Source organism: Sycon ciliatum, chromosome 13, assembly GCF_964019385.1.
Source record: "Sycon ciliatum chromosome 13, ocSycCili1.1, whole genome shotgun sequence".
In the NCBI taxonomy this organism is placed as follows: domain Eukaryota; kingdom Metazoa; phylum Porifera; class Calcarea; order Leucosolenida; family Sycettidae; genus Sycon; species Sycon ciliatum.
The window spans coordinates 20,993,795-21,005,709 of NC_088655.1; the positions used below are offsets into that span (position 1 = coordinate 20,993,795).

An 11,915-nucleotide genomic window follows, 5' to 3' on the forward strand; every position below is an offset into this window, starting at 1 on the left:
AGGGAGAGAGAGAGAGTCAGACAGACAGAAAGCGATTGAAACGTAGACATAGACAGACACAGAGATAATCACAGAAACAGACACAGAGTCAGTCAGTCACTCAGTCAATCAGTCAGACAGATAGACAGACAGTCAGGAAAGCAGAGAGACAAGCCGACCAAAGGCAGACAGACAGAACATTGTCAGGAAGAGAGAGAGAGAGAGAGAGAGAGAGGAGAGAGAGAGAGAGAGAGAGAGAGAGAGAGAGAGAGAGAGAGAGAGAGAGAGAGAGAGAGAGAGAGAGAGAGAGAGAGAGAGAGAAAGAGAGAGAGAGAAATGTTTTGATCTCGAACTCGTCAGTCACTGAACTGATTTTATAGTAAAGAAGACACAAACTTATAGAGTGTGAAGAAGAGTACAGCAGATGGAGAACGGTGGGAGAAGAGCCGCTGGACAGCTGGAGATTATATTAATAAGAGCACTAGGGAAAGGCTAGACAGTATGTCTCTAGACTTCAATAGGTATTGTACAAAAGGCCAGTCAGTAGTACTAAAGAGTGAAATCAACCAAAACACAGACCATACCTTCAGACAATCTTGACAGGTATGATACAGATGATACAACAAGAGAGAGAGAGAGAGACAGAGAGAGAGAACGAGAGAGAGAAAAAGAGAGAGAGGGAGAGAGAGAGAGAGAGAGAGAGAGAGAGAGAGAGAGAGAGAGAGAGAGAGAGAGAGAGAGAAGAGAGAGAGAGAGAGAGAGAGAGAGAGAGAGAGAGAGAGAGAGAGAGAGAGAGAGAGAGAGAAAGAGAGAGAGAGAGAGAGAGAGAGAGAGAGAGAGAGAGAGAGAGAGAGAGAGAGAGAGAGAGAGAGAGAGAGAGAGAGAGAGAGAGAGAGAGAGAGAGAGAGAGAGAGAGAGAGAGAGAGAGAGAGAGAGAGAGAGAGAGAGAGAGTAAGAGACAGACAGACAGAAAAACAGCAGGAGAGGGAGAGACAGAAATTCAGTCAGTCAATCAGTCAGACAGCCAGACAGACAAACAGTCAGGCAAGCACAGAGAAAAGCAGACAACAGGCCGACAGACAGACAGAACATTTTCAGACATCACGGTCAACAGCTGACCCTTAGGAAAGAGAGAAGAGTTACTTACTTTTGGCTAGGGACTCTTGCTAATACTTGTAGCCAAATGTCCACTTTACTAACCAATGCCTATGCAGACAGTGACAGACACAGAAAGAGAGTACGGTAGGAGAGGGAGAGAGCGAGAGTCGGAGAGACAGAAAACGATTGAGACGTAGACATAGACAGGGACAGAGACAATCACAGAAACAAACACAGAGTCAGTCAGTCAGTCAGTCAGTCAATCAGTCAGACAGGCAGACGGTCAACCAGACAGACAGACAGACAAACAGACAAACAGACAGTCAAGGAATCTTGCTAGTACTTGTAGCCAATTTTCCAATTTACAAGCCAATGCCTGTGCATTCACACCAGGAAAGGACAAAACTGGGCGCTGCACTTCCGTATACATGTCTTGCTCTCGTCTTGTTTTTCCCTCTCTCTTATGTCCTTCTCTATTTTTCTTGGCGCGCTTCGCCTGTGCAGACGCCGAGACCACCAAGGTCGGCTGAGCAGCAGGGCCACGCCACCACTTTCCGTATTCATTCGAGATCATAGTGGACTCAGTAAAAACTGGATCCCAGTTGAGATATATCATGGGCCGACGCTTCTTAGACTGCACCTTTCACATGGGACTATACTCATGTATGGTCTGGTACTCGGGTGGCTTTATTCTCTGAATCATACAGTAGAGAACAGCATGTGTGCTTCAGTCCCTCGCAGGTAGCAAAATAGACCAATCATGGTGATTTAGAGAGTGGCTAGTCAGTGGCACTTGTGCTTCAATACCCACTACTTACAAAGTACAACTGACGCCCATTGTCAGACAAAAGACAGAGCGAGAATGTGTGTGTGTGCACACGCATGTCTGTGTATGTGTGTGTGTGTGTGTGTGTGTGTGTGTGTGTGTGTGTGTGTGTGTGTGTGTGTGTGTGTGTGTGTGTGTGTGTGTGTGTGTGTGTGCATTCGTGTGTGCGCGCATGGGTGCGTGTGGGTGTGTGTGGGGGAGAGGGGGGGGGGGGTCTGCTCAACATCAATATTGGACCAACGACACAACAGAACAGTGGCCAAGCAATGGCTAAATCCAAAAAAGGATGGTAATTTGGTGACGTCATACCCCGCTTGGTCCATTCATCAATATAGTTTGTAGTTATACTTGTGCCTAGATGAGACCGCAAGATGCTTGCAGCCATTAGCACAAACTGTTCACTAGCCACTCCATAACAGCAATTAATTATTCCTGATAAGTCTTGTTTCGCTCTATAATAAGATGAAGGGAAGTCATCAGAGGACAAGCAGTTGTTGATCACCAATGTCAAATCCATAACAAGAAGAAAAAGAGGTACACGGAACATGTGGTGCTAAAATAGGGTAGATGACTGTAATTTAGGATAAAATCTGGGTGCGACTTATGCTCCTGTTTGGCATATACTCCGGGAAATACGGAATGTAGAAATAGTGGCCTCCAGGAATGTACAGAGCATGCAGTTATTTGTACCATAAAGACTAAAACAAGCTCACAAGAGTGTGCCTCGATGCACATGGGATCTACGACTGCGAGAACTCGCATCATGTGTTTCAGATACGTTGTGTACTACTGCACGTAGAACGGAGGATAGCGTGAGCGCAATCTGACTTTCTGCCATGATCGTACTGGGGAGTTGCATAATCACAGTGATTTTCTGTCAGGGAGTGCTAATCTTATTACTCCGCTGCTCACTAAAAATGTGCTGGAAAGGCACAACAGGAACAGCACACCACGTGATGTGAGTTTTCGCCTCCTCAAAACCCTGTAGTAGGTGTATCAGGTGTTCCTGTGTACATACATACACAGTGTATGACGTCATTCAACAAACTTTCTGGACTAGATCTAACGTGCCTTTGAGGGTGACACCCACGGACTGACAAGTGTCCACATACCTCAGACATGAAGGACCGTCTGAATCCAATGGAAACATTTTTCTGAGCTTTGTGAAAACATGAAAAAAAAGTAAGAAACCGATTTGTGTCGCCGCAAACGACTGAATGAATTACATCCACAGCGATCAACCCGTTGGGCGATGACAGTTAGTGCCACGAATAAAACTCACCTAGTCCTTCGACATCCGATTGGACAGCTGCTCAGGTACTAGCATTCCGACAAATTTTCTGTTGCAGGACGCGACTGCCAGCAACTGTGGTTCCCTACGCACTAGCACGAGTCGTCTGCACGCGTAAATCCTCTTCACTGAGCTGTTGCTAGTGCACGACAACAAAATACAAGTGGTGGTGTGGTGTATTCGATCAAAATACAACCACAAAGAAACGGAAAAAGCATCGATCTACTCTCCTAGGAAAGCGGCAACTAACTTTGGAAATGAAGCATTCACACGATTCATTACCTTGGGTTGATCAACACATTCTCAAACACAGGTGAACCCACGTCAAGGTGTAACAATGATGGTCAAAATGAAAATTCATTCAATCACTATCCCCATGTGGCGAAGCCAACCGGAACGTAGATTTGAAAGGCAATCGTTGTGTCGCCAAATAATCTTTCAATGAAGTCATTAGGAGTGTGCTATCGCTTCACATCGACCCACAGCCGAAGGTAGAGAAACGGGGAAGGAAGAACGGCTCCTGCTTACCGCTGTTCCAAGCCAAACTATGCTAGAGCGCAATACTCCAACGGGGTGCTTGATTCACCGAACGAACTTACCGTCACCCGGACAGACTGCCGAACTGCCGTCGCTACCTCAGGCTGCGTTTACACGGAGACGAAACGAAACGGAACGAAAACGGGCTAGCCTCGAATCGTTTTCAAACCCTTTACTCGAGTACGGCAAATCGTTTTGAACCGTTTACACGAAAACGGAAAACGGGCTATCAGGCTGGAGTTAGCACGTGCTGGCTTGGCGCAAGGGCGGGAAGTAACACGTTGTAGTTGGAGTTGGTACGGTAGATTCTACGTGCTGGTGGTCGCAAAGGTCAGGCATTTCCCGCGAAATATAGTCCCGCGCGGAATGGTTTCCATGACCGCGCTCTGTTTCCAATCGTGTTCACTGTTTTCACCGTTTACACGAGAACGAAAACGTTTTGAAAACGTTTCAAAACACTTTGAAGTGAAGTGCGTTTCCATTTCGTTCCGTTTAGTTATCGTTTTCGGGCGTTGTCGTGTAAACGATAGTAGTAAACGCAACGATTTCGTTCCGTTTAGGGCGCGCTCACACTGCGACCATGAGCACGCGTCCATGCGTCAGCAAAACGCAGAAACGTGGCAGTCGTGCTCACACTAGGCCTCGTACACGCGTAGACGTGAAGTTGTCACACAAACTTTACGAATTGCAGTTCGTATCCAAAAGAGTTCGTGCGTTTCCTAATAAAGTTGTGGCCCGTTTTGGATGTAATTTTTCGCATGTTGCATGTTGGAGGAAGTGCCTCGTGGCTCGTATCATTCTTGAAGTCGACGAAAATAATTCATACAATCAGGTAGGTTTGTACTCTTGAGGGACTGCCGCTCACATCCAAGCGCTTTCGCTTTCCTGACCTCGTGGTCAGAGCAAGTGCTAGTGCAGTGGAAATTCCGGTAGTGGTTTCTTTCGTCTGTTGCCGAGATGAGAACTGTATTTTCCGATGATATGTAACTGAAATGTCTTGAGGTATGGCATTCCATCATCGCAGAAAAGTAGAGAAAGATAATTTCCGAAACCGAAAAGCCAGACCAAGCTGCCATCGTATTGAACGAGTACACTGTAGAAATAAATTGGTCACTGACCCGGTCACAACGAAGCAACTACAAAAACAAAAACAAAATCGACATCGTCCAAAAAGGGCAAAGAATGCATATATGGCGGTGCGTGCGTGCAGGACCACAACTACAAAATTTTAAAAATGTGCAAATGTCGAGGTGACATCGACAACCGCCGATTTTCATGAATCAACACACCGGAATTTGAGAAATTGAACATACTTCAGGCCAGGTTGTACACAAATACGCTTCACGTCTACGATCATGTTGCCGCCAAGTCGTGGCACCCCCCTCCGGAGGTCGCGGTCACGATTTGAAACGTGGCCGCGACGTTTTGGTCAAGTTCATGCCGTTGCCATGCAACTTGGCCGCATGGCCGCATGGACGCTGGTTTTGGTCGCAGTGTGAGCGCGCCCTAAGGTCCTACTTCGTTGTCGTGTAAACGCAAATCGTTTTCAATCGTTGTCGTGTAAACGCAGCCTCAGCTTTGCATGCCTTGCTGCCTTCGCCTGCTTTCCAGCAACACTACAAAGGGGCGTCGGTATCAAAGCGACATGATGACAACAATGAAGACAAAAGAGAGAAAAAGCCTTTCTGGTGAATCACTGTACTTTTTTTATTTATTTTTTACTGTGCACTAGGGGAAATTTTCGGTGAACTCTTCTCTCTACCTTTTCTATGACCGAGTATGAGGTGCCTCTCAAGTCATTACGCACATCGTTAGGTGGTGTGGAGGGGGGGGGGGGGGAGGTTGGGTGGAGCTTTGCAAACAGAGCGACGACATGACATCGTGTAGTACTAGATCTACATGTAGACTGTAGACTGTGGTAGACTCTACATGTATACATGTAGTACCGGTCTCGGAGCTTCTGTGTGAATGTAGATCTACCAGGCGACTTGCCATGATCGTGGAGATACTTGCAGTAAGGCAAGGACATGTCGACAGGGACCTACCAGTCCACCACTGGCATCAGTCCACGGTTCGATTTTGCGCGCTGGTGTCTCAAACCAACTGACACTGTGACAGTCTTGTCTGCAGAGCTAGACAACCAGATCACGCGTCCCAAGCAACCAAGTGACAGTCCCGAAAAGGCGCGAGGCTCCCTACCTCCTCCCTGCACCTGTCTGCCCTCCACTGCTCCAGTACCCACGACTCGCGCCACTGAGCGAGTGTGATAATCGACAACGTACACGTAGATCTACATGTAGCCATTCAAACTGCGACCGGCCAAACAGTGTTGATTCTCACAATGTGAGGTGTGACATTCACCATTAAAGGGGAAGTTATGGCAAAAGTAAAAATTTCACCAGTTGTAGTCTTCGTGGTGCTGAGTCGAATGGTCTTGGTTCGAGGAAGCTGAGATGCTCCCTTCCTACTTGAATCCCAATCGAACTCGCGCACTTCCACCGAAACTGGGTGACTGCGCCCTTCTAGATGGGGATTTGTATGCAAAATGTCACTAAAAGCGCCATTTCGTTCTTATAAAAGCACGGATGACCGCGATTGGCCCATATGTTGTAGTCTTTGGGGCTGAGTCGACTGGTTTTGGTCCGAAAAGGCTGCGATGCAGCGTTCCTCCTTTATTCCCAATCGAACATGGTTGAACAAGCGGTCACGTGGTCCTGGGTGCCCAAATCACCTGGTCACCACGCCAGCAGGTGACAACTTTCACACCAAGGTTCAACTCGGGTTCAACTCGAGTGACAGGACTGCACCCAAAAAAGGTCAAACAGGCTAGTAAGTTGTACCCTGCAGGCACGGTGACCAGGTGACTGGCGTACGCAGGAGCACGTGACCGCTTGTTCAACCATGTTCGATTGGGAATAAAGGAGGAACGCTGCATCGCAGCCTTTTCGGACCAAAACCAGTCGACTCAGCGTCCAAAAGACTACAACATATGGGCCAATCGCGGTCATTCGTGCTTTTATAAGAACGAAATGGCGCTTTTAGTGACATTTTGCATACAAATCCCCATCTAGTAGGGCGCAGTCACCCAGTTTCGGTGGAAGTGCGCGAGTTCGATTGGGATTCAAGTAGGAAGGGAGCGTCTCAGCTTCCTCGGACCACGACCATTCGACTCAGCACCCCGAAGACTACAACTGGTGAAATTTTAATTTTTGCCTTAACTTCCCCTTTAAGGCCTGTGTTCTTGGTCTAGCATAGTAGCAAGCTTTGGAAGCTAATGAGACAGTCACAGAGAGGCCTTGTAGACAGTCTACCAAGGTTGAGTATGTGTCATCGCTTGCCGACAGCGAAAAAATCCTACTAGAGCCGGTAAGTACACGGCAGTACTCGTCTCACCCCTCATGCTCTCAGTAGGCACCGGCGGATTATGCCGGCATAATCATTAGGTGGTTGAAAATTTGAACATATTTTGGCATCCTTTCGAAGGGAGGAGCATAACTACATGATTGTACCACAGCTCTAGTATGTAAGCTACACAATTGTGTACAATGCACCTGAATGATCAGTGCTGGTGGTCTGCATGGCAAAGGGTTCGGAAGTCGTGCAGATAATGGTTTCAATCAGGGAGTCGTAAGGGCTTTTACGACTCCCTGGTTTCAATGAAAAGAGGGTAGAAATCATGGCAATACATTCTTCAAAGTTCTTTCCAGCACTGATACAGTGCATGTAGCAGAAGATGCGAATGAATCTGTAAACGTCTCACTTAGTCGGAATAATCCGTCTCTTTATTAGTAAAGAAGCAGTTTTATACAGTAAACAGTTTCCTCTGAGACAAAAATGCGATAATACTCATGAAAAGGACACACTTCAGGCTCATTACAAACATCTTGAAAGTTTTTGTCTTCACAAGTGTACTTTCAAGCCTTCTCATCAGGTGAAATACAGGCAAGGGAAAAGGAACAGGAACAGTGGATTAAATACAGTAAGAAGGTGGTAAAACAGCGCAAAAAAATACAGTAAGTAGAATAATAGGTGCTAAAGCGAAAGGTAGCCGTGAATAGTAAGTGCTATCAGTTGCACAAATGCAACTGATAGGCGCGCACAAGCTGTTCAACTGATAGGCGCGCACAAGCTGTTCGCCCTTTCCCAAAGGTGCTCGCCCTTTTTGGCCCTGTTTGGAAAAGCCCGTTTCTTTCGCCCTTTATAGCGTTTTTTGGTGAATATCGCCCTTTTTGAGCTTTTTTAGCTGAAAAAGTGCTAAAATCTGTTTGTATATAATGCTCATGCATGCGATCACAGTTTCCGAGTGCTCGATGGGCCTTGGCACGCCGCTTTTTTGGGGGCAACAAGTTGGTGAAGCTTGTACCAGGTGAACACAATGCTGTAAAAAGTGGGGTTTTTGAAATTTACTTCCTGTTTTGGCTTTCGTGGACCCATAAATGGAAGAGGGCGTATTCATTTCTCAGCTTGGGTTCATATCTGAACATGTATCATGGCTATGCTTCACTGAAAAAAGAGCACTTGTTGCCTGTTTTCACTGAAAAAAGAGCACTTTTTCAGCATATTTTGAGGGACGCGAAAAGCACTAAGTGCGAATTAAAAGAGCACCTTTGGGAAAGGGCTACAAGCTGTGCAACTGATAGGCGCGCACAAGCTGTGCAGTGATAGGCGCGTACAAGGAGTTCAGTGATAGGAAGGCAGAAGAAGGTGTAACGGTTACGCCATCCCCCTCCTCTCGATTGTGCAATACGAGTCGTACTACCTAGTAGACGAAAATCAAATCAAAGCTGCTAGAACTCAATACAATCAGGGAAAAACACAATAGAATGAAATTTATACTTTTAAAACAATTCAGGATAAATTCCTTTTATAAGTTCGAAGTGGAACTATGTCTCTTCCGTACTCGTCCTTGAAAAAATTCTCTGGCTCCCAGGTTGTCTCATCTCAACCCTTCCACCTAAGGTGGCAGACTACCCAAAAATTCGCTGAAAATCGAATTTGTAAATTCATATTGAGTGCTACGTCAGTTGCAAGAGCATGAATAGCTGCAAATTCTCTGAAAATTGTGTCCCGATCTGACCAGCCGTTCAAGAGTTATGGCCGAAAATGTGTCCTTGCAAGGAAAGATCTTTTTGTTGCACGCTGTCATTTGTTGGCAGTACTGTATTTGAATGTGAGCAGACCGTGCGCAACTTGTCGTACATGTATCATGGAAACACGCGAAAGTGTGCAGAAATTTGCTCCAAGTACAAAAAATCACGTTTTTGAGCCACGTACTGGGCTGCATGGTGCCCGCCGCCGTGCAGCAGGACTTTTGCCAGCACCCTCATGACGTTGCAGATATGTGGCTTGATTATTGTAGTTGACGTTGATTTAGTGACTTTGGCAAGTTTGAGTCGTGTCAAGAAGTCAGGTGGGATTCAGTACTAGGCAGTAGCGGAACGTGAGTGGTAGTCTTTGCCGGTTTCTGAGGGTATCCTGGATTTGGTGTGCAGCGCTGTGGAAATGGCTTGCTGTGGACGTCCCAGCACTGGATGTTGTATCAAAGGTACGACCTCGTAGCACGTGCTAAACCTAAAAACAATTCAAAAACTGACTTGGGTCTGTGGGAGTCTGTGAGAGAACGCCCACTCGTTCCGTTGTGACAGATTCCAGGGCCACGTTGAGGGCCCTACCCCAGCATCCATGGCTGCTTCTGGACTTGTTTTAGGTTTGCGCACGGACAGAATGGGCACGAAAATGTGAAAAAATTGTAAATGCATTTGCTTGGCTCCTGGGTGGCTCGCACACCGTGGCACTATGCCGGAAATTTTTCCGGCATGGAAAGCCTGTCAGTGAGGCGCAAGAACTTGTTAATTATGTCTTGAGGGCCAGCATAGTGGCAGGAGTTTGTGGTCAAATTTTCACTCAAATCCATTGAGAAACACCAACGTTACGGTCAATTGAATGCCATAACTAATGGGTAGGCTGCCCGCTGCCTGTTCGTAAATTTCATGGCATTCAATTGACCATAACTGTGGTGTCTCTTAATGGATTTCAGTGATACTTTCACCATATACTCCTGCCACTACGCTGGCCCTCCTCTGGACATGATTTAAAAGTTCTTGCGTCTCACTGACAGGCTTTCCAGGCCGGAAAAACTCAAAATTCCGCCATAGTGCTACGGTGTGCGAGTCACTCAGGAGCAAAAGAATGCATTTACAATTTTTCACATTTTCTTGCCCATTTTGTCCGTGCGCGGGATCCAAACCTAAAAAAAAGTAAGCAGCCATGGGTTGTGGAATAGGGCCCCTCAACGTCGCCCTGGAATCTGTCACAACGGCACGAGTGGGCCTTCTCTCACAGACTCCCACAGACCGAAGTCAGTTTTTGAATTTTTTTAGGTTTAGGGCGTTCTACGACTACGAGGTCATACCTTTGATACAATATCCAGTGCTGGGATCTCCAAAGCAAGCCATTTCCACAGCGCTGCAAACCAAATCCAGGATACCCTCAAAAATCGGCAAAGACTACCACTCACGTTCCACTACTGCCTAGTACTGAATCCTACCTGACTTCTTGACACGACTCAAACTTGCCAAAGTCACTAAGTCAACGTCAACTGTAATCAAGCCACATATCTGCAACGTCACGAGGGTGCTGGCAAAAGTCCGTGCAGCCCAACACATGGGTAAAAAACGTGATTTTTGGACTTGGAGCAAAATTCTGCACACTGCACAAATTTTTCAGAGATTTTGCAGCTGTTCATGCTCTTTCAACTGATGTAGCACTCGATATGAATTTACAATTCGATTTTTCAGGGATTTTACGACCAGGCTGCCCCCTTCACCAAAAACTCGGGTGTGCCTTTGCATACTCGGTGATCCAAGATTTCCTCGACAATGTACCTTGTGTTGCCGTCCAAATCAGTTATAGGCGGCGGGGGCGGCTGGCGGCGCCCAGGAATTGCGTTCGCTTCGTATGGTTTCCGCGCAGTCACATTAAACACAGGATGGCAGGGTAAGGTTGTCGGCAGGTTTAGGCGATATGCATTGTCGCCAACTGTTGCCCTGACCTAGGTCCAAACCACTTGGGACGAAGTTTTGACGAGGGTTGTTGGCGCGCCTAGGGGGTCAACATAAAGTCCCGAAACACCATCACGCTGTCTCCTGGCTTGTACTTAATCCGCGATCTTGACTGGTCAGCGTAAATGGCTTGACGAGCTTGGGCGGCCACAACTGTATCTCGGGCCATCCTGAGAGCATCAGACTTACTTTGCAGCCAGTCATTTGGTGCACCCTGTGAATCTGCCCCAGAAACACAATCTGCAGAGGCCTTAGGATTGTAACCATAATTCAAATAGAAAGGAGAATTTCCAGTAGAAGCCTGTCGGGAATTATTAAATAGCAAACTCACATAAGAGTAATAGCTGTGCCCAGTTGTCTTGTTTTAAGGTTTACAAATACTCTGAGGCTATCACCTAATAACCTATTCATTCTTTCGGTTTGTCCGTCGGTCTGGGGATGATTAGCAGTACTAAAAGACAGCTTGGTACCAAGTCTCTGAAATATCTCCGTAAAAAGCCAGCTGTAAAGCGAGGGTCACGATCACATGCAATAGATGAAGATAGGCCATGAAGGCGGAAAATATTCTGAATTACAATTCTGCACTTGATGGTTGGAATTAAGGGAACGCATTTCGTGAGTCTATCAAAAATGGTGTAAATTGCATCATACCCTTCACTTGTTCGGGGCAACCCAGCAATAAAGTCCATCGAAATGTGAGTCCATGGTTGACTAAGTACTGGAAGTGATTGTAAAAGTCCAGATCGCAACTGACCACCCTTCATACGCTGACAAATGTCACATGATTTAACAAACCTTTTAAAGTTAAAATCTATGCCCATACGAGGTCAATAAAAATAGCGAGACAATTGGAAATAGGTACGATCCCTGCCAGGATGCCCTGCAGATGCGCAGTCATGGTGTTCCTGAAGAAGCTTGAGCCTAACATCACACTTAGGAACACAAAGCCTGTAACATGGGGATGCCCTCAAATAGAGATGGTCTGACCCAGCATCCCAATAGTGCGTATTATGGAGATTATCCTGCTGCGATTGCAACATGTTGTCGATGATAGGTCAAAGTTCAGAGTCATGTTTAGATGTTCAGCAATATCCTTGGATAGCTCCTCATTCACCGCGAGAAC

General features: G+C 46.5%; 1 long non-coding RNA gene across 1 annotated transcript; it reads right to left on the reverse strand.

The window, feature by feature from the left end:
• Positions 1 to 971: 971 nt before the first annotated feature.
• Positions 972 to 3,996, reverse strand: LOC135829969 (uncharacterized). The gene is made up of 3 exons (XR_010555958.1): positions 3,794 to 3,996; positions 3,186 to 3,333; positions 972 to 1,185 (listed from the first exon to the last, which is right to left on the reverse strand). It is a non-coding gene; the product is annotated as an uncharacterized LOC135829969 (long non-coding RNA).
• Positions 3,997 to 11,915: the final 7,919 nt, after the last annotated feature.